This window comes from Cyrtonyx montezumae, unplaced genomic scaffold (assembly GCF_038088225.1).
Source record: "Cyrtonyx montezumae isolate F1298 unplaced genomic scaffold, pur_monq_1.0 scaffold_29, whole genome shotgun sequence".
NCBI classification, from domain to species: domain Eukaryota; kingdom Metazoa; phylum Chordata; class Aves; order Galliformes; family Odontophoridae; genus Cyrtonyx; species Cyrtonyx montezumae.
In genome coordinates this window covers 2,954,732-2,978,600 of record NW_027072033.1, presented here as the reverse complement: position 1 = coordinate 2,978,600, position 23,869 = coordinate 2,954,732, and the positions used below count along the sequence as shown (strand labels likewise).

The following is a 23,869-nucleotide window of genomic DNA, read 5'->3' as shown; positions in this document are numbered from 1 at the left end:
TGCCTCTTTTGGGACAGTAATTTCTGGACAACCCCTCACAGCACTAAGCAGGCAGCTCCCTGCACAAGTTCTTCCACACCACCAAGCTTTGGGAAGCACAGACATTCCACTTCACTAACACAGATGTCAAAAGCTGACAGATGCTCAGATGGGCAGATGGAAGAAGAACCTATGGAGTATTTCATACTTGCTTATGTCAGTGAGGGAGCCCTTCATCTAGATCCTCAGAATGCTGTCAAAGCCACGGAAACTCTGCTGATATGAGCTTGCTTGTTTTCAGTGTTGTGTTTATGTCTTCACAGCAGGAAGAAAACTAAAACCAGCTAAAGAACAAATTTTTTTTCACTCTGAAGAAGGAAAGGGTACCACTGAACAGAGAGAGCAAAACAGGATAGGGAACAAGAAAGAAAGAAAGGAGAAAAACAGATGAAAAGGGCAGAGAGAGACTCAGTATGAGATTCTGCACTGCTAAACTGAGAGAAGAGGAATGGGGAGGAAAGACAGATGAAGAGCACAGGAATCAAATTAGACTGGAAATATACATGGATAGGATATACATGGACATGAAAAGCTTTCTGCTTTGGTCTGTTAAAAATGGACACACAGTGCCAATACTTTTTGATAGACAGAAAGGATACATAGGGGAGGAAAAAATAGAAAATTTATATCTGACAGTATAGAGTTATGGTGTAGGGAAGCCAACAAAGAACAATTTCATTTTATCCCCATGACAATATAAGTATTTTTGTCCCAACAAGCAGAAAGGTTAGTTCATTGTGGAGAACAGGTATATTCATTTAGGTCAGAAAAGGGACTTAAGATATTCAGTCCAGCCTCATTTGCCTACCATCAGGTGATTACTGCCAATACAAAATGACACTGACACACTGTCAGGAATAACTCAACACAAGCGAGATCAGTTTTCCAACTTTTCTTGAGCTGAAGAAAAACTGGGAGAACTGCATCTGCAAAAGCATCAGTGAAGGGGGCAAACAAAATGGCATCTGCAATGCAGAAGCCTCTTACTGCTCAGATGATCTCAGCAGCAGGCAACAGTAAATTGCTTCTGTTTATGTCAAGCTATTGTGAAGACTGCATCCTCCTGGCTTTCTCTCATTCACATATTTATGAACATTATTAGGTGGGCCACAAGCTACAGAGAGAAAACCAGTCTTCATGTCTAGCAAAACATTACAAACATTTGCCTCCAGTAGTTCCACCATGCAACTGCTACACCAGATGATGTGTATGATGCCTAGCAGTGCACATTCAGTGCATGGGATCATGCTCTCACACTGAGGCAGGATTTTTATTACAATTCATGACAGGCACAGCTCTTTTTTTTTGTTCTTGTTGTTATTTTTTTTAATGCCTGTAATTTCAAACAGCCAAATTAGAGAAAATAAAAATTCTGCATACCACTCTTGAAAAGTTAGAAGTCTTTACTGATGCTTCTCACCTCTTCTAGTTAGTAAGCCTCCTTATCCTCTTTAAGTAAGCGCCTGAGTACTGCTGGCTTGAAGATAGCCACTTACCCTGTCGGCTTTTTTATTAACAATAATATTTATATATATATATATAAATATATATATATATATAAAAACTGAAAAGTTTTTATATATATACTGAAAAGTTTCAAGCATCTCAATGATAAATAACTGTAAAGCAATTATTTACAGATAGATCAATCTAAACTATTACCCATGTATTTTTCATGTAAAATTTTGGCTGTGACAAAAGCAATTATAACAAAGCATTCCAGCACCAGGCAATCAGAGCAAAAGCAAAAACAAACAACTATGACAACCACATGCATCAGTTCTCTAAATTAATAACCCAATGTAACATTTATAAAAAGAAAGAAATGCACGCAAGAATTCAGCCAAGATATAAAATACTGCAGCTATTTTTTACAGTACATACTGCAAATACATGGAAACATGCTCCTGCAGTTACTTCAAATATATACCTACTAGAAGATGCTGGAAAAGAGTATTTTAAAACATCTTTTGACCATACTTGTGATGGCCTTCCAAATGGTGTTTTACTATGCAAAATACACAGAATTGGAAGTTAAGGTTTAGAATGTGCTATAGCAGAAATCAACATCTGCAGGCAGAAAGGAGTTTTTACTTCCATATTCTCTGTGCAGGATAGTTTGATGGTTAAAAAAAGAACCTCTGAACTAAAGGAAGCAGCCAATGGAGCAAGACATGAACCTGATGTGCTTGAACTTCTTGTATTTTGCAAAACTTCTGTTATACTGCAGTTGCAAACTGAACACACATGCTTCAGCTCTTTTCTTATCTTACACCACAGCCAGAAGTAGTCGTGCAGGGAAGAGATGTAGAATGACAATTAAACAGAAAAGACTCAGATGTCTGAAATTACCTCTGCAATGTTTTCTGTGTTTCTTGTTTTTTTTTGTTTTGTTTTTTTTTTTTGTTTTTTTTTAATGAGAGCCTTTATCATGGATATTTACACCTTACATACTCTTTCTTTTCCTCTGTCATTATATTTTGCAAAATAGATCACCAATTAGAGAGAACAGAGAATGGAAAGACTGTATGCAAAGTATTTTCCTTCTTATAACTCACGTCCATGTTAAACTGCAGGCACTGAGAAAAATATACAGGATATCACCATTGTGATTTACCTGCATTTTCATCTCACAGCCACATTTTCCTTAACTTCAACACACAGTTTTCCCAAGTGAATATCTCTGCACTGGTTTCACATGAAGTTCACACAAAGATGAGAAAATTGAGGGTGACAGAGCACTGAAACAAGCTGTCCATAGTGGTTGTGAAATCTCCTTTTCTGGAGATATTCAAAACCTGGATGCCTTCCTGTGTAACCTTACTGTAGGGAGCCTGCTTTAGCAGAGGAGTGGACTAGATGACCTTCAGAGATCTCTTCCAATCCCTTTAATTCTGTAGTTTATAACTGCAGAAGGAGCTCATTCTTCTATTTCTGCACAGACCACAGCAACCCTGTTCTTTTGCAAGGTCCACAGAGAAAGCATTGTGTTTGTCATTCAGTGCCTGAAGCTTTTTCCTCACAAATGAGAATAAGCCATCCAAAAGCCCAAGTCTCCCGCAGCATCACTCAACTACGATATGACAGCATAATTTCTAGGTATATCACCAGACTTAATACGTCACATATTCACAAATTTTAAAACATGGTTTTTCAGAGTGATGTTTCCTACTTAAAAGCTGCACCATCTTGTCTTTTCAACCAAGCCATGCATCAGCTAGATAACTGATGTTCTGAATGGTACTGACTACCCAATCCAAGAATAGTTTTCAAATTCCACCACTAAATGGTACTAGTGTTCTCAGGATAATCTGAAATAATTTTCTTTTCTGAATTTCGCAGCTAGCTTTGACAACTATTACCAGGAAAATGTGTACTTGATAGTAAGGGAGAGATCTAGCACAATTCTCTCCCAGTCCCAACACTATGCGTCTAATGAAATTCATTAGCTTTTTGAACATGAAGATAGTCCATACATACACTCTGAGCAGGCTTTTTGTGGAACGCATCACTTCATCAGTGTCTTATTTGAGACAGGAGTCCAAGAACTGCCTTTGAAGCTCATGAAATGATTTTGACAGGACACTGCAGTATCAGCAAGCTTCACCGCTAAATTCCCACACTCAACTTTGTCACTGCACACTGTCCCAATATAGTTTCCTCCTATCACTTGGCTCCATTCAACGTTATTTCTATAGCCCTGTAATATTTGTAAAGGTGCAATGATAGTGCCAAGACTGACTACATGAATGACAAGCTGTCCATAGCCACTCCTTCAAGGTGTTTTTCTGGACAACATTTATAAACAATTAGGAACAAGATTAAGCAGCCCAGGAAGGGCACAAAAGCAAGAGAAGCAACTTTACATGCTGTCTGAAGGAATCTTTCCTTCCAACTACACATGTCACGATGGCCTTAGTTTGGATTACTTTTACCAGCACACAGTGTTAGCCCATAAGAAATCACATGATGACAAACAAGAGCAAAGGAGCCAGCCAAACTGCAAACATTTTACTCGCATTTGAGTTTCAAGACTAGGAAAAGAATAATACTGCTATGTTTAACTGCTCGCAGAAGTAGGTCATGTTTCAAAAAAATAATAAGTGGAGGTATCTATATCACAAACTGAACAAAGATGCCACCTCTGCTGCAGTAGCTGCAGAAGTATCCACACAGAACAGAAACAGCAAGATCAGTCCAACAGTAATAAGAGGATACCACCCTTCTCCATAAACTCCACAGTTCAGAGCTGTCCAACAAAGCTTCTCTAAGTGGTTTGCCTTACGTCTGAAATTTCCCTTTAACAATAAATTCTCATGCACTGGGTCATCAACACTCACATCTTAAGCTAAGAAACATGTCCACCTCTTACGGGAAGAGATTCTGTAATTTACTCAGACAGCCAAGAACCTTCTGATCGTGGAAATACAGACTCTCCGACATCCTGATTTACTTTACAGAAATATATCATAACGCTCCTGGCACTTTCCTCATTCCTCACTTCCAAAAATGAAACTACATATTAACCACATTGCTGCAAGGATCAGCTGTTATTCTAGATTTAAAAGCACCTTGACTATGCTATTGCCTATATTGACTTTGCTTTGGAAGCAATTGGATTGCCTAAATTACAGTAAACACTGAACTATCTAGAACTGCAGAATTCCACAATGGCAACTGGTTCATGGGCAACAGTGAGACAGGTATTTAAGAATCCTAGACTATTTAAATGATGCCCTTGTTTCTGACATCTGTTTGATGTTCTGTATGTTCAGTACGTGTTTAGCTAACATAAAATTTGATTGTTTACACACAGTGATATCAAAGAAACTTCATGTCATTTGGAACAAGTCTTCAACTACTTGTTAGATAGAAGTATGACCTGAAGATTAATTTAGAACGGGGAGCGAGCTGTAACAAAATATTCATCTGAAAATTTTTCTTCCAGACAGGAAGAAATGATAGTTACAGCAAGTTTACAGCACAAAAAAAATGCTTACGTTCACAAAAAAAAAAGGCAGGAGGAGAGAAGTAGTAAGAGCATTAGAAGTCTGCTGTGAGAAGCAGGCCTAAATCAGAAACATACAGGAAAAAAAAAGTAGTTCTTGAATTTTCTATACAACAAAAGGCACTTTTAAAAAACCACATGGTAGCTAATAACAGAATGTCTAAACAGCAGTATTTTCATTCCACCTGAATGACCACTAAAAGAAAAGAAAAATGTAGAGTTTGAAGTTGTGAACTTCCTTCCTCAGGCTTGTTTTTTTTCTTCTTCATAAATGCATATCTCCATTTCATTAGTTATTATGAACACAATGAAGTCATATAACTTCAGCTTTTCCTAGTATAACAAAATTTGGACTTCCTTGTTTTTAAAAGTTACGTTTACGTGTATGTAAATAACACTACAATTTATTTTCATATATACAGCACCTTTCTCACCTGAAATTAGGAGATGAAAGTCCAGCACACCATATCTAACACAGGAGGCAGGCTACAGAGACATCCGTAAGTGTCACCCCAGCTAACATAATATACTAAACAGGTCTCAGGAGTCTGAAAAATTTGAAGAAAACACAGGAGGCCAGAAAAGTAGGTTCTCAAATTGAGAAGATCACCTTGGTGGATAAAGAGCAGGAAAGTGACTTAGGGAAGATCCCTCCTACAGGGCAATGGAGACAGAGAAACCACATGTGGTCTTGCAACAGACTGGAAAAAGGGAGCGCACCTCATTCGTTTGAGGGTGCCTCAAACTGATAGTCTGTCTACTCTGCAACGTCCCAGTGCCAAGCCTCTAATGTGAGATGATTTGCATGAGTTACCAGTAGTGCACATCATAACGCAGTCAGTATATTTCCTATGAATCAGCTGGAAAGAGTAAAGCCACACAGGGTCATCAGAGAAAATATTTATGGAAACAGTATCAGAAGGAGACCTGGATCTACCTCAATATGAAAGCATTTTCAAAGTAATTTCTAGTTCCACAAGTATTACTTGAAGTTGCTTGTAGCACATATCCAGAAGCAAAGTCCTGTTGTTAAGGAACATTGTTTTAAATGACATTTTTATGTTACAGCTATACATTACATCTGCTATACACCATGAGTCCAGGCAAGACTAACAAGCACTACTTCCCGTCCTCCTCCCAGCCCCACTTAAGACATATCAGCAATAAGCATGCAGAAACTGACAAGAGCAGCTCACTTTCCTACAGTCCTGCATTAAAACAGTGTATCTAGACAGCCTCATGAGGACTAATTTCAACGACTTCAGGAGTTGCATATGCTTCCTGAAACACTGAAGGAACAAGAATCTTGTTTTCCTAATTTTGTTTGCAGCCTGTCTGCATCATAGGTTGGAAGATGAGGGGGAAGGCTTAAGAGAAGTGAGAAGAAAGCAGGCTTTACTGAAAATAAACTAGCTTGTTATTCCAGGTATTCAGTCTTGCCATCTGCTTCAGTTTTTCATTAAACACATAGCCCAACTTAGATGGTAGACAGCAAAGATAAACTACCAGACTTTTCCAACCATGCAATACAATTTGCAGATCAAAACCAATACAATTTGCCTACATACAAGAAATGCTCCGAAAGTAATCTCCTATTTTAAGATGGTGGCCCACAGTGTCAGAGATAGATGTAGGGTGGTATGGCAGTAGAGGCTGAACCTTCCCACCAATACATCTTGTTGCTGTATGACAGATGGCAGCAGAGGTACCCCTGTGACACAACGGCATCTGACATGGAGTGTGTATGGGGCAGAGCTGTGGCACTGAATTCCTCTGTGTGGAAAAAATGCCACCCATTTACATTCATTGATGCATGCTGAATGTTTATAGAGACCAAACAGTGGATGTGATCAGTGAAGCAGTGGGTGGTGCGTTTCAGCACTAAATTTGCTCTATCAGATAGTGTTATGTTCTTCAGCATTATATAGGAGGCATTACTTTCAGAGAGATCTTGTAGGAGACTCCTTTCCTGCTAGAAGACAGAGTGGCAAAAAGACCTTGCAAGCAATGACACTTGAACACCAAGCATCACACTTCAATTCATGAATCACTTCAGAAAAGTTGTGGATTGTAAAGCATCACACACTTGATGCAGGAAGTTAAACGCCTTGTACTGTTTCTATACCCAAAGAAGAGGCAAGAGACTGAACTCCCTGATAAGCTTAAAACTCCACTTCCATTGTGAAAAACAAATTTTCATCAAACACGAGCAGGAAACGTGTTGCTATTAGTTATGGCTTATAGCAATTCTGCTGGACACTCACTAAGGGTAGCAGGAAGCATAATTATGCACATTTGCAAACACTGTAATGGCATACACTCATCTTTCTCAACAGTTTACATTAAGACAGCAGGCTAACAGAGAAAAAAAATTTTCCTTTTTTAATTCTTCTTTCCCCAACACAAACTCTGTTGGTCACACAGCTCAAGTGTCAAGCAACAATGTTGTCAAACACCTACAGTATAGTTTTGCCCACTTTAATGATGGCTGTGAACACCTCAAAAGGGGATGCCTATTGTTTTCACTACAGTACAGCAAAGCTCTATATAGGTGCTTCCAGAGGCCTATTTGAAAGAGTATTTTTCATTGCCAGTCTCAGTTGCACAATAAATACATACAGCTTCCAGCTTGCAAGCTCTCTTGACTTACATCAAGGAAGGTGTTACGCACTTTAAAAGCATCCTCTAGGTTTTCTTCTAGCAAGCAGAAGCTGCAAGAAAGAGCCAGCCCAGTGGATGACAAGACACCCACAGCATAAGTAACTGATTACGTTTCTACAGTCAAAACCTAATTATGCAGGATGTGTTCAAACTCTTACAGTGTCACAATAAAGATTCAGGGGAAAAAAAAAAGACCTCCTTAGCAAGTATAATTCCCCACCATAACACAATTTAAGATCAAAAAGGCTATACCACCAGTATTCATTAACTTACTCATCATCTCTTCCACTTTAATAGATACCATCTTGACCTTAACGCTACTTTAAGCAGACTTGAAAAACAAAGGAAAACACCATGATCTTTTAATCCCTGCAAAAACATTTATTTAAACTATATGCAGGCTTATTAGGCTGAAAGGAAATACAGAAAGCATAAATCCATGGACTCCAGACAGAACCTTCAGAAGTAAGCTGAAGAACATTTTCACATATGCATTGTTTACATATATATATAAACCTATAATTATATATAATTTATATTGCCTACAATATACATTTCATCCTTTATAATTTTACGTTTTACTATAAAGATGTTGTACATATGTATGCTGTACATATATGCTGCCACTAATAAGAGGTGACAAACTGCATAACATCCTCAGCAGAAGGTAACATCAGAACTGAGAAACAGTAAAGCAATTTATTCACATCTAACTTTTATACTAAGATAATTGTTTGTCAGTAAAAATCTAACATTATATAACAAATACAAGTTCTTATAATGTCTGAAATATAAATATCAGAGAACATATTTGACTGTTCTTACAAAAAAATCACATGAATTATTTGAATCACAAATAATGAATAACAGGTCCTTTTTCCAAAACCCTAACAGATATTATGCTTTCTATACAAAAGAAATTAATACTAGTTTTATACAGTATTTAAAATCGCCTACAATTTTGTTGTGCAGCACTGCAAGACAGCATTATAACTCAGTGACCCATGGCTTTTAATTCCGTATTTTTAACATAGCAAATTAGACAAGTGATTTTGCGCAGTTTTTTTACAACTCCTTATTCAGTTGAACTTGCTATTTTTGGCTGTAGTGCTGCACAAAAAGAAAAAAATTTGGTCTATTTTTGAACAAATATGGAGAATATTTTCCTAAGCAAATTATCCTGACTCCTTTGACCAGGTAAAAGATTCTCATTCCCTATAAAAGGGATACTTTATACTAGAAAACTAGGACATCATCAATAATAGGCACAGGAGCTGCACTGCCAAAACATTAACAGATCTTGTTCAAATCAATCTTGCTGTGGCAGAACAGCAAAAGGAATTCTTCCTCCCACTGCAACCTAAGTATCTGAGAATAGTGAGTCTCTGCACACAGGCTTATGAAGAAGACATTATTAATCATATTTTGCACTAATTCAGCATAATTCAGTGCAGTGGAAATGAAATAAGCCCTGTGCCATTTCCAGCCAAGCTAGAGTAACAGTTCTTCCAAGTTAGCTTCTGCTACTATTGTCATCTCCTTGTTATTTTATATCCTACAGCACAGCAAAGTTTAAACTGAAACAAATGATATTACTTTTGTCCCTCTACCTTTAGTAACCATTGCAGACTTATGAAAAGAGAGCCGATTCTCATGGATCAATTTCGCCACAGTATCCGCAGTGCTGCAGAGAGCCCAGTACTCTTGAACATCATGTAAACAAACAGATGGAGGAACCAAAAATGACCTTAAAACTTTCCAGCACCGCTGCTGGCATATCTAATTATTCAGCCATTGCGAAGTCTAATTCTCAGACCCTATGGTTCATCAAAACAGATACAGTAGAAGATATTATATTCCTGTATTTTGTAAGGACAAAGAAGAAGTCAGTTAAATGAATACACGACATGAAATACATTGTCAGGATCCATGCTGCTTCACAACAACAAATTTAACTATGCTGGAGTTTGCTAGAGAACCCACAGCCGAAGCAGTTCTGCAGCTGCCATTTTCTTACCATGCAGACAGGCAACCCTATCTGCTCTCCTGCACTACAGTGACAAGCTTAAGTAGATAGGTCATGTAGACAGCAGCTATCATCCTAAGATGTTATCCTTCTATATGCCCAGTATCCTGTATTTCTTATTTTACCAGTTAGGTCTTTACAAGTTCCAGCTCTTAAAACTGCATTGCTTCATGTCTCAAACACAGTGGTGAGCCTTTATAAGAACCTACCAAGACTCAACAGCTCCTGTAGGGTAAACCACAGTTTTCCTCTCATATGCCAAGTTTTAAACTACAGCTTGTTATTGACAATTTCACATTGTAACTGCAAGTTTTTTATGGTAAGGGAAAGCTTATTTTTTTATTTAACCTAAGTCACATTGTTGCAAAATGTTGCAAAATGTTTTTACACTGTTTATCACTTTATAGAGTAGATCTGCACAAAAAGAAATTATAGGAATCATGTGAAGCTCCAGCAACTCCTCAATCCCCATGTACGAACTAGCTTTAACTCTTCAGTAACATAAAAATGCATCAATCATGCTCTATAAAATTTTTGTGAACTTCACATACAATGCTAACAATCAGAAGACGGTAATCCGCAAACCTGATAGAAGTTACAAGAAGAACATGAAAGAATTGGATTCCTCTTACTTCCATTACCAAATTACCACCATACTACCATTCTCACTTTGTAGATACTCATTATTACACTCACCTAAAGATGACTGCAAATTGAAGAATCGACTCAGTTTTCACTTCACATTGTCCCTCAAAATATACCATAAAAACATCTAGTAGTGATGCTTTATCACCATATTGCAATGCTATCAACACTTACAAAAACATTTCTATTTCAATAAACAAGTTAAAATCCTGAAAGAAACCACCGTCCCTGTCACTGGTTCCACAGTTTCAAGTTAACAGAGAACAAAATAGAGAACACTGAAGGAATTTCAGATCATGTTACACCGACTAATCTTAAACCAAAGTACTGTAATATCTGTATGTACAACATACAAATAGAACAGATATTAAACTAAATCCTCTGGTATTAAACAGAAGCACTTTCTGGACCCCTACACAGCCCTGAGTTCCACAAGGACCTATGAGCTGTTTGATGTTAGCGTCAGAATCAACTCCAGCAAGAGCCATGTCATGCATGAAACAAAACAAAACAGTTTTAAAGAGATTTTATCATAATTACTGTGGTGTGTGTTTCAGAAATAAACCACTATGGAGACTTACTCTGCCTCAGGGTACAAAAAGAATAAAAATAGAACAGTGCACCATCACTCCTTGGAAATACAATGACATAACCAAGGATGGAATATGATATAGCATATGACACCAAACAACATGGTGGTTTGTTTGTTTTCCCCAAATGGAGAAGTTAAGCAATTCAGCTTCTGGTACACAGCATGTACAGAAGTTACTACTACAAATCTCAGTAAATGTCTTAATTTGGTAAAAATGCCTGCTGGCCATACTCTTCTTAATACACTTCAGGACAGCGACCACTGGGCCTCTTGACCACCAGGGCACACTGCTGGCTCATGGCCGGCCTGTCATCCACCAGGACACCCAGGTCCCTCCCCTCAGAGCTCCTCTCCAGCAGCTCATCCCCCAGCCTGTACTGGTGTATTCAGTTGTTCCTCACTAGGAGTAAGACTCTACACTTGCTCTTGTTAAACCTCATCTGGTTCCTTCCTGCCCAACTCTCCAGCCTGTCCAGGTCTCACTGAATGGCAGCACAGACTTCTGGCGTGTCAGCCACTCCTCCCAGCTTTGTTCATCAGAAAACTTCCTGAGGGTAGACTCTATCTCCTCATCAAGGTCATCGATGAAGATGTTGAACGGAACCAGACCCAGAACCAATCCCTGATATTGTGACCAAGGAGACCAGATAGTCCTCCAAACAGGTCAGCCGGAGGTGATATACATGCAGCAGATCTTGATGGCAATACATGTCACTTAAACCCTCTGCAGTTCTCCATTTGCTCCAGCACAGGGCTGATGTCTCTCAGTAGGTCTGGGCACAGTCACCTGTGGTGCTATGCCACAGTTCTGACAAAGACCACAGTTTAAGTTGCTTCAAGGCATGAATAGCTCTTGCACTCAGAAAAGAAATGCAGGCACACATGAAGAAGCTCTGACTGGGCAGGAGACCTGCTTCAATCTCTGCACAGACCTTTCCCCAGCAAGGCCTTGACTTCTGAGACCAAACATGCAGACTTCCATCCCACCATCTCAGCACCTGTCCACCTCAAAGGGATAACTACTGGAAAAAAAGCTGTGCAGCAAGCTAACAGAGGGAATGTAAACAGGGATGGCACTAAAGGCTCTTGATTAGGCTTTAACATCCTGTGCTCGCAGACTGTTACCTCATACCTATTGGGAGCTATGATTAAAATGTTGATGTAAAGAGTGCTTCTGAGAAGGACACAGTCTGTAATGTGTACACATGCAGGGAGGAGTCAAAGAGAGTGCTAAAGGTGACTGCACTTAATTGCACAGATGCTCATGCCTACTTACTAGTTAATGATTGACCTCCATGTAAGGTCAAGCAGCTGTTAACAAATTCTCATTTTTAAATCACATGTAAATAAACTCGGGCAACAAAAATATTAGGACACTCTCACACTACACAACTGCTTGAGGGTTGCACTGAAGTCACAACCTGATCTTAAACACACTTAACTACAGTCATCTTCCCTTGAGCGCATTGAAAGATGAGTTATTTGTTACACAAATACTATCGGGATCTTTACACCACTTTTCTCCTTGGAAAACAAAGGTAAGTAGAGCACTGGTTTCTCAAAAGAGCTTTGTATATCAATCTTCAGATCTATCTTCCATGTTCCTATAGGTAGGTTCAAACACCAAGAAGACTTATCAATAACATGCCACTCTGAGCATTACTACAGCGGAGTTCAGGTACCAGAGGAATACAGCTAATTCTATAAACTGAAGACTCCAGAGACAGATCACACCACAACATGTTTTGCTCTCTAAACAAGACTTTTACACGTTCACATGGTAAGAAATCGCTACAAAAAAAATTTAGAGATAATTTATTTTCTTAGTTTTGCAAGCTAAAGTTATCTAGCTGCACAATCAGCCTTTCTAAGGCAACTGCAGTGACTTCTAAAATTCAAGCGAGACACGTATCTAATAACTGCCCCTAACCTCTTTACACAGACAAGGTTATGCAGGAAAGCAAAAAAGAGTACTAATTAGGAGTAATGAGTTTAATGACTTACTGGATTGCTATTGGAAAGGCAAAGGTAATTGACTATTTCAGCTAACAGATGACACTAAGATCAATTTGAGCCACAGCAGGAAGAACTAGTAAGTGTAAAGAGTGATCTGAAATCCTTTATTTACACCGATGCCTTCTACACTAGCTCTTCAAGAACTAATAACAAGAACCAGTAACTTGGAAATGTGTTTTGAAATGTGTTTATTTTACATAGAAATTTTGTATACTAGCTGTTTACTAATTACAGCACAACAGGCAGGCTTGTGCTCACTTCACCCAACTAACTAGTTTATTAAGGAAATAAATGAGGAAAACACTGATTTCATTGCAGACTATACAGGCTGCATGTGACTTGGAAGTATTCCTTCACTGCTCAAAACCTCAGGCTTTGCTAGTCTGCTACAAGCAAAGTCAAATAAGGCAGACAGCGCTACGTGGGATCTGTCTGTCTGCAGTAACATTTCAAACTACACTATAAATATAATATAAAGTATGTTAAAATAAGTTGTATTTAAATATATACGAATGTGCAACAAGACATGATTTCTAATACCATCAAAAATTAAAGGAAGAGAAGCAATCTTGTTAACCCTGAAGTGAAGGCACAGGACAGCCTTACAAAATATCCAGTCCAGCTAGGCATTGATACCTTTCTCGGCTTTTTGGCATGAGAACACCACAGCACGCTAAATCTGTTATTTAACGTATGCAATTGATTCAAGTTTTCTCCACAGATCAAAATCAGTTGCCTGTATAACACAATTTCAGGCAGAATGCCTGGGACTCAGCAAACATGACACCCTACCCTTACAGCATCCCAAGATTCAATTAACATTTTGAGCTAGCACATCAGACGTTTCTGCAACTACTGGAATTTCTTCTTAAAAACACTAAACATAAGAGTTTCAACAAAACATCCTTAGGAGTACATTTCAGACCTGAAACAGTACACAAACCATCTTAACTTAAATATTTATAGTTATGAACTACTACTTCATTTAGTCCCAGCTTTGAAAATCTACATCTGTTTTGAAAAAAGAATTTAACAATGAACATTTTAACAGGTATACCACATAAATGAAGGAAAAACAATTTACCATTTGCATTTCTAATTATGTGGCCTTAATTAATGACTGATTTTTCTTTTTTTTTTAAGATCTGACATCTTTTAAATTTCCTTCTCAGTTTCAATATTGGTTAAAACTTCTGCCAAAAATTACTGTGTCATCTAATAACAAAAGAATTAAAGAATTCAAAAAGATACCTTAAAATTATACGGGCATTTGCATTTTCATTCAAGGTTTGTTTTTTGTTTGCTTTTTTTTCCACCATATACTTGAATTCCTTATTACCACATCCAGCTGTATCATGTATGTTCTACCTTGGGACAATATTTCAAACCACCCTTTCAACAACGTTATCTCCGCTTTCTGCGTGTGAATTACTAAACTGACATGACTGAAGATTGAAGCAGTCCCAGCAGCACATCTGTGTAAGAGAGCACCATCTCACACTTCAACATAAGTACAACAACCCAAGAAAAAGTAAACATGAAAGAGAACATTCCTTTGTCATCCACAGATCCAGTAGCTTCCAACAATTCCACATATGAGGACAAGCAAAGCCCTGAAGCAAATAAGATTTCAATTTGGGTTTCTACAGCTGCTCAGAAATACACTAGTATTATTTGCTAATACCTTAGTGTCCTACTGTACTGATCTACAAATAGCTGGCAAAGGGTTTACAGTGTAAACAAAATTTAATAACCTAAAATGTACAAGTATCATTATTTAATAAGATGGCTTGTTACATCATCATGTTTGTATTAAAAACAAAACCAGAAGCTGGGGACTCCTATGAAAAGGTTTTCTGTTTCCTAGCCAAAAACCTCCTTATAATACTTCCTTTGTTTCTCTGTTGAACAAAGTGACTGAACTTCATGGGATGTCTCTCTTCTCCCCCAGGACTCTTCCACTACTCTGAATGTGATTTTTTTTTTCTCCCCTCAAAGCACATATAAAGTTAAGTGGTGAATAAAGGACTAAAGCACTAGTCTCTCAAAGGCTTCTACGTGCACCGTCTTCATTCACTGAACTATATCTTACACAACTATCCATACTGACTTCCACCAGTTTAGCTCAAGGAGAGACACGAGCCTTGACAGAACCTGAGCGCCATGTCTGGCATTATGCATGATCCTTCATTGCAAGTTTAGTCACACATACCTTCTTCTTTCCAGGTCTTCCACTCAGGGCATGAACAATGCCTTCAGAGCCACAGAAGTACCATCTCATCTCTTGTCAGACTGGCAACTAGGAGCTGGGTGGACTGAGTAGGAGACCTCCGTAATCAGGATTTGCATGGTAGGAGGCCACACAAATCAGAACCACACCCTCTACTCCTTGAACAGACTCACACAAAATATACCAGAAAAGAAAATGGTGAAGGTCCTAAAGAGAGCATGCAAATGTGGATCTGATGGTTATGCTTTGTGCTATGAAGAAGTTAAAGGTGCAAATGATGAGCCAGAAATGATCAGACAAGAGATTGCATTGCAACCTCTGCATCAGCTGCAATGATAAACTCTATCACAAGATAAACCTCTTCTAATATGGTCAGCAGACACTTTGGGGAAAAAAAGCTTCCCTGATGTATCACTGAACAGGAGCATTTACTGCCTTAGCAGTGATGTTTTAGAATGATGCAGACAAAATTCAAATAAACCATATAGCCAAATCAAGCCCTCTCAAACATGTAAGATACTAGAAGTAAAGTCACACTGCAACCTAAAGCCCAGGACACACCTCACACATCTCATACTAGAATTCAGAACTGAAACTGAAATAGCTTTAAATAATGTAAATTATAAAAAACAAACTCAGCTCAGCTGACACTACTGATTACGATAAAGTTCAGTGTTCTTACCTAAGACAGTTTGGGTTCTTTTACAGCAGTTAAAAAATGCCTCTCTTTATCAAAGACCATCAGATGAACCACATTCCACTGAGCGCACACATCATCCTACTGAGGAGGAAGCATCAACAAGCTATTCAGTGCGAGCTGACACGCTGTAAATCTGGGCATGGCCTCATACAAAGACTGCATTGCTCTCAGGCAAAAACACCTGATGCATGACACATTAAAATCAAGCCTCTAATTAGGTACAAAGGCAAAGAATATCTGCAGAATCTTTCAATGCAGAAATCCACAGAATCCATACATTTAATTCAATCATCCATGGAAGATTTCTGTACAAAGCCATACCAGAAAGCACACAAAATTCTAAATTCTGTTTCAAAAACCTTGCATCTTTACAGTTTGGATTAGGAAACAACTATAAACACAAAAACTCTCATACTGAGCCCAAATAATTACTTTCATTAATCTCCTTCTTAAAGGTTGGCAGCAGCAGTTGCTGGAATGGGTTTTTTAATTACCCAGACTAAAACTTGGCTGCTCCACACTTCTCTGTGTCTTGAATGCTTACAATGGTTTACCAACAAATGAGTTTGCTGGGAAAATGAAAGCAGACAACAGAAAAACATTCCTAAATCTTGTAAACCAACTAATTGCAGTTCTCCTGATCTCTCAAGAGACCAGCAGAAATCTTAAGCAAGCCAGAAAGGTTGGATATAAGGAAAAAGTCTTTTACAGTGAGGGTGGTGAGGCACAGGGACAGGCTGCCCAGAGATGTGGTCAATGTCACATCCCCAGAGACCTTCAAGGTGAGGCTGGATAAGATGCTAGGCAACCTGATCTATCTATAGCATCCCTGCTCATTGCAGGGGAGTTGGAATAGATGGCCTTTAAAGGTCCCTTCCAACTCTAAGGATTCTACTCAATGGCTCTAACTATCAAACCATTTGAGACGTTGTATCTCATGCAGTTAATCTCTATTACCCTCACATCATATACACTCACATCTTCAAATTTGGGGTAAAAAAAGAGCAGCCTCTGGAGAAACCAAGAACTCTCTCACTGGCTCCCATGGTCAGTGGCTAACAGCAAGGAACTTCCCACGAGTTCACTCATCCAAGCAGAAGCAGCATTCCAGAGCTGGGACCCAGACAGCAGCAGCACAGTGGCACAGGACAGAGAGTGCTGCACAGGGCAGAGCGTCGGTCCCAGTTTGGGCAGCAGCTCCCACCACTGCTGGGACTAGTTGTGCTAAGGCCAGAAGAGTGATAGGCACACCCCTGCTACAATTAAGCTCTCACTTCGTTGTCATTTAGCTGACTTGCGTGGGTACCCAGGCCAAGAACTTCCCATGAAAACAAACTCTGCAGGAGAATAAAGCAAACGATTTTCCCAGATAGAGTTAACTGGAAGTTCTGAATAGAGAACAGCCCAAGGAGAATTTGTCCCATTTACCCTCTGCAGACACAGACCAGCTTTGGGGTTTCATTAGCTATGGCTTCTGGCTGCAAAGCAAGACCCAGACTAATGCAGGTTGGAGACCTGGTGTGGACAGCAGCTGTTGCAACTAAACGTATTTCCTTCTCTTGAGTAGATTACAGAAATGCTGACAGCAATCTCACATATGATTCTCTCAAGGTGGAAAGAAGCAGAAAGGTCTCTACCTGCTAACACTGTTTCTCAGCCACTTTCCCATCACCATTTGCAAAGTCCCTAGGTGCCAAAGTGCAGCCCCCCAAATGGCTGTACCAGCAAATCACCCACTGATGAGTTAGCTGAAAAACAGCTTCCCTCCACACCAGTATCTTTTGTTCTTGCAGTTATTAATACAGATCAGTTCAGTGATCACATATTATCACTAAGCCTCACCAACCGCTGTGCAACCACAGCCAGAAAAGTGGCAAATTGCCACAACAGTTGTAGTAGTTTATGTCAACTTTAGTACTGAAGGTAACATCCTATCGCTGCTCATCAAGCTTTAGATTTCAATACTAGTAGTTTCCTCCAGTTCAAAGAACACGGCCATGTTTCCAGAGCTGTAAACAAGAATAATCACATTTGTATTTTACATTACAATATTACAATAGCAATATTTCTAAAGCTATTAAAAACATTAACTATTTATAAAATCAAACCATCTTCATACTTGTGCTCATTTATAATTCTGACCATAAACTAGCAACTCCAGACAAAAGACACTAGGTTAGGCCTTTTAATTTAAATTATCATTTGCCAGGAAAATGCAAATCAGTGTATTTGTGCAGAGTCAAAAGGAGTAAAGTGGAACCCAATGCTGGATCCCTTGTACTTGTGCATGTAATGCAGACATTCCTAGGCCTTGAAGAGATGTCTTCAATGGTGTATTGCTGACTACAGGATTTCAAATACCACAGTTACACAGATGACATCAAAAATCAAAGAATGACAGATACAGGGAGCTGGAAAGATGGTGTGTGGTCACACAAGGCACCGATCTCAAAGACAGAACTAACATGTAGCACTCAACATTACAAGACACAACTGCCCTGCATCTATGCACGTACTCAGCATCATGCAGTCAGCTTCACAAGTAACTTCCCTCTTGTCTATGGAAGAAATCACAGCTGTGTCACACTGAAGAAATTAGTAACAGCTTACCATTAACTTAACTGTAAAAAACATAACAGATAAATCATAAAAAAAAAATCACAGCTGGACAATACACAAGGTGCCTGAAAGGTCTTCAATTTCCCCCTACTTTGACAACTGCAAATAAACAACAGTAAAATAGTAGATGTTGTACCTCGCAACGGGATCATGGTTTTTTTAGTTCACAATTGGAGAGTGAAGAGGGAAGGTAAAAGATGGGATTTCCAGGTCACGGAAGGAGAACCTGGTTTCTTGTCCCAAAGAAGGAGTAATAGCACTTTCTGGACTGTACAAACATGAAGAGTAAGACAACATGCATGATCTCATAACCACAGCAGGAATCTGCGATGACAAATCAGATACTTGATCAATTTAGAAAAAATAAAATTCAGAATATCAGCAGTGTGGTCACCAAGCAAGTACAGTATAAGAAGGACTCAAATACAAGTTATATCTACAGAGTGATGATGAGCAGCAGCTCTGTACCTAATGCCAGATAGCAGTGAAGGTTTGAGCACCCCCTTCCCAATCACTACCTTGCACTGCCACTGAGACTTCAGAGTAGCCTTTCATTGCACTTAGCTTGTCCTCGTTCTGCTAGTTTGTTTGGAGCATCATGGGGTTTTGAACATTACAACATGCAACAAAATGCTCATGTGTATGCTTCTAAGTGCACATTTTCTTTGGCCCAATTAGAGAAGTTTGCTTTTTGGCTTTTGCCATCTGTAAATTTCAACTACAGCACCATGTAACTGCCAGTAATAATCAAAGGCTCACTTTGCAACAACAACCAGTTGCAATCACTGTATAAGATTAATGCTCTCAGTAGCAGCACACTACCATGTCCTGCAAGGCACTGAAATCTGCTCAGACACTGTGCTCCTTGTAGCTCCCCTCAAAATCCAACAAAAAATGAGGACGAAGAGAAAGCAGCACCTTCTGAGCAACTGGTCTGGCACCTGAGGAAAGGCTGTTGCCAGCTTTTGTCCTGTAGCGGCTGGGAATGCCAAAACACTTGTCATGCCTTGGTTACACAGATGATAAACATACAGAGCAGACACTGCATACATGAAGCTCTAAGAATCAATAAGCACATTTTTAGCACTACCTGGACTACATGACGCAAGCTGCAAAGAAAGCATTTTATTTTGTTCTATTTTGCTGATGCTAGAAGTACAAAAAATTCCTTAGCTGCCTAGAGACTCGATAATAAACAGAAAGGAAAAACAACCAAGACCACTCCAAAAGCACACCAAACACTGTTACAGCAAACAAGGTCAATGCATTCTTACTTTCATGCATCGTGGTTCAGTTCTCAGATACCAGGAAGACTTAAGTATGCAACTGAGGAATACACATAGCCCTACACTAGCAGCAGCTGAACCCAGTGAAAGAAACCCCCACAGTTTTAATGATTCCAGGATCAATTCCTAAACTTAGAACACAATTTTCCACTTCATGCTTTATCTAAATGGGGGAAGGGAAGAATCCAGGAGAGATTAAATGAATTAAAAAAGAAAAGCAGGGAAAAACATTTATACTTGCAGGCTTTACTTTCTCTTAGATATACTAAGTATCAGAAACTCACCTTTAAAAACAAAACAGATTTGAGTATTTATGTTCAACTATTTTGTGAATCATTTTTGAGATAACCAAGAGGCAAAAAAAGAAATACAGTAAGGATGGAAAAAACTGAGCAGAATAAATGATGTTATAAATTTAAAAAATGTTTTTGATTTTTCTTTTTTTTTTTTTAAGTCCAGGGAGAGCTAGGTTAGAAACTTAACAGGCATTCACCTAACTACCTACTCCGCACTCTGAAGATCAGAGACCATTTAAATAACTTTATTAAAAAGCATCTCAGCCATAATAAGCCACGGGATAAACATTCCATGAATTTATATGGAGATTTAAATATATATATAAATGCAGGTGCTACTGTAAACATTCGCTAACTCCCATACTGCCAGCACACCTCACAGGAGGTTCATTTCAAACACAGTTTGTGTTTTTCCTTTTGATCTGAGCCCTCCCCGCCACCTTACATTATCCAAATGAAGCTCAAAACATTTACATAAATACATAATTCTCTATCAAACCAGAAGAACTGTTTCTTCACCTGAAGCAATATCCTCTCAGAAGAAACACAAAACTAGTCTACCTACATTTCCTTTGGGAGAGCTAACACAACACCTGCACAGAGCTCCCCTAGCACAACGCTACCCACAGCTCGGTTTTAAAGAAGTAGCACTAAAAAAAAAAAAAAAAAAAAAACAGAAAAGAAAAGAAAAAGCCCTGAGCACCTAAGCAGAGCCAATGGAAACACTGCCATTTTAGGAAAGCCACCTTATGACACCAAAGAGTGAGTTTACCACGTAGAGGGCTTTCCGCCGGTGGACGCGATGCAGGAAGGTGAGCATCCCGAGCAGAAGCGTCTCGGTGCAGCCCAGCCCCGCGTACAGCAGCTCGGCGGCTGGCAGGGAAGCTTCCCCGAGGCGTAACTTAAAGCACGTGAATAACCTCATCTAGCCGCAGCGCACAGTTTAATCCGGGAAAATACAGAGCCTAAGGCACGCGCCGATCCTACTACTTGCCGCTCTCTTACGCCCTTTTATTTATTTCTTCATTTACTGCTTTTTGTTGTGTTTGTTCTAATAAAAGCTACAATCCACCCCTCTCCTCGGTGGTGAAACTTGGGTGCTCGCGTCAAGCCTCCCTCCCACCCCCGCAGGCAGAAATCCACGTACAAACGGGCACACAGGTGAATCCACCGCCAGCAGCCGGAGCCGAGCAGCGCTGCCGGGGCCGCCCGAACCCAGCCCGCGGCCGAGCCCAGCCCGCAGCCCGCAGCGCCCGCCCCGGAACAAAATGAGCAAAAAAGCCTTAAAATAGACAATAAAAATAACAACCATGAAAAAGACAGTGCGCGCCAAAGTCCCCGCGACAGGACCCCCTCCCGCTCCCCGCACGAGAAGGAAAGGACGCACGGGCGCCCCGCGCCCGGCCAGCCCGCCAGGCCTCACCCGCCGGCTGTCCCCAGCGCAACGCCGCCCCCAGCCGCCCGGCCCCCTCACCTCCAGCGCCGCTGTGTAGCGGCGTGCGGCAGCGCGGGTCGGCGCGGCGGGACGAGGCCCAGGCCCCGCCCGCGGGACGGCCCTTCCCGCCCGCTCGCCGCCGGGCCGGGGCGGCGTGGGCCGCCCGGTGCGCGGCGGGGGCGGGCGGTGTCTCCTACCCGCCCCGCCCCGCCCCGCCCTGCCCCGCCCGCGGGTGGGCGTACGGTGCGATCCCGTCTGTCGCCTCTCGAGCTGTGTGTGCGGCAGCGGCTTGGGGAAGTCGTGGCCCTCTGAATGCGGTCCTGCCTTCGTGCCCAGGCCGAACTGACGGCGGGCGTGCTTGTCTCGCTGTCCTGCCAGCGCTTCGGCAAGGCTGCGTGCGTTTGTTCCTTGTCTGCTCCCACCTACGTCCTGGAGTTGTGCTTTGCAGTCAGCGCTGTTTTGGAGCAGGCCCACATGTGTGCACCCTGAGAGGGACAAGCAGAAAACTGAAGGCAGAACTCCACATGGGGTGCTGAACGCCGGGGTGTTTGTTGATCACAAATCATCACGTATGCTCAGCATTCATGTTCCACGGGCTGCATGGCGATGGACAGTTAGGCTATAAATCAAGTGTTGACTAAAGGTTGTGAAAAGGAAGCCGGGGGAACAAACACGCAAGCAACAGGGGGTTGGGAAGATCACATCATGGCACCGCTGCCTTCAGAGAAGCACCTCTAACTGGCAGAGGAGCCTGGGCTCTTTGCAGAGCAGGGTGGTAGGGCTGCACGGCCAAGGCTATGCTCCTGGACTCCCTGCCTACCTCAAGGAAGGCAGCAAAGCCCTAGCATCTGCTCAGGACCTTTTTATTCCTGATAGAGTAGGCTACTCCCAAGCTACACAAGCTGAATGCGTAATAGCTGTGCATTTATAGCTGTAATTACTGATATCGGATAGGCTGACTCATGCACGCTGAATTCCAACTGCAGAAGGAACTATTGTACTTGCATGCATATTGAAGAAAAGGAATCATAACACCATTTCAAGATGCTACTTCCATTTTGTTCAAGATCTTTACTGCACCCTGTTTTTTATCAACTATGGTTCTTATAACAAATGATAACAACAGTTACGCTGTATGTTTACTCAAATCAATGTGCAGTAGTCACAGTGCTTAGATAACAGTGACTTCCCTAGGTAACAGCAGCAAGAGAGCCCTCTTGTAGTCTTGTCTTCTGACACCTTGTTTTCTGCTTTTCACACCAGTAATACAGTAGCTTAGACAGAGCAGTCAGATGTGCCATCTGGCTCAGCTATAAATCTTGAGAGTGAATAACACTTTCTTAATGTATTCAAAATCTACAGCACTAACAAGCTTGTGGTCATAGGAGTATTTGGAAGGTTAAGGGTAAATAATTCAATGCAGTACAATCTCAGAATTTCTTTTCAGGCTTTGAAGTGGACTGCTTCAAATTAGATTTCATCTAAAGTCAGTGGATGTATGTGGAGAACAGTCAACAGTCCCAAACCAAAAAACAAGAGCAGATAGAACTCCTAACTCTTCTTCCTGAAAACCAACTAAATAAATAAATAAGCAAGCAACACTGTAAGGTAAAAGTGACACTATTCCTTGTTTATGCTCAGTCCTAAACTGAACAGGTACCTGAATGTTCTTCTCCATCTATGTGTATATCCATCCAATCACAGTGCTATATGATGTAGGTTGCTCTGAAAGTAATGCTTTGTATTTATTATCATGGCAATGACAAGAGATACAAAGAGCACAATAAAACTGTTTGATAGAGCAAATGATCTTCAACATTAGCTCTAAATTTTAACCTGCAATGAATAAGAGCCTCCATCCCATGCTCATAAAAATCTGCTTCAGTGGAGGTGACCCACTGGTGAAATGCACCACCCACCACTTAACTGTGCTCATATTCACTGTTTGGTCTCCATAAACATTCAGCAGAAAGTCAATAAGTGTCAGTGGGTGCCATTTTTTTCTGCATGGAGAAAATTAACTAACATTCTTTTGCTTCATATGCACTTCCATGTCAGATGCCATTCTGTCAGTCTGGCTCTCCACTGCTGTCTGTCACACAGCAATAACATGTAATGGAGTACTGATGGCAGGTTCAACCTTTACTGCTATCCCAACAACATCCACCTTTAGGTAACATGATAAAATAGGAGGCATTACTTTTGGAACAGCCTTCATATTTAATGAAACTGTCAGTTGTCAGTGGTTTACGGGCAGGTTCGGCCCGGTTCCATGATGATTGGTGTGGGGGACCCACGGACCCATGCCCCAGGAAA

General features: G+C 40.4%; 1 protein-coding gene across 1 annotated transcript in view; it reads right to left on the bottom strand.

Annotated features, from left to right (window-relative positions):
* PIP5K1B (phosphatidylinositol-4-phosphate 5-kinase type 1 beta) overlaps positions 1-21,712 on the bottom strand; it is a 102,785-nt gene extending 81,073 nt beyond the window's left edge. The window contains exon 1 of the mRNA XM_065740608.1: positions 21,593-21,712. The gene's annotated coding sequence lies outside the window, so the exon portion shown is untranslated. The remainder of the gene's footprint in view (positions 1-21,592) is intronic.
* Between the last annotated feature and the right edge of the window lie 2,157 nt (positions 21,713-23,869).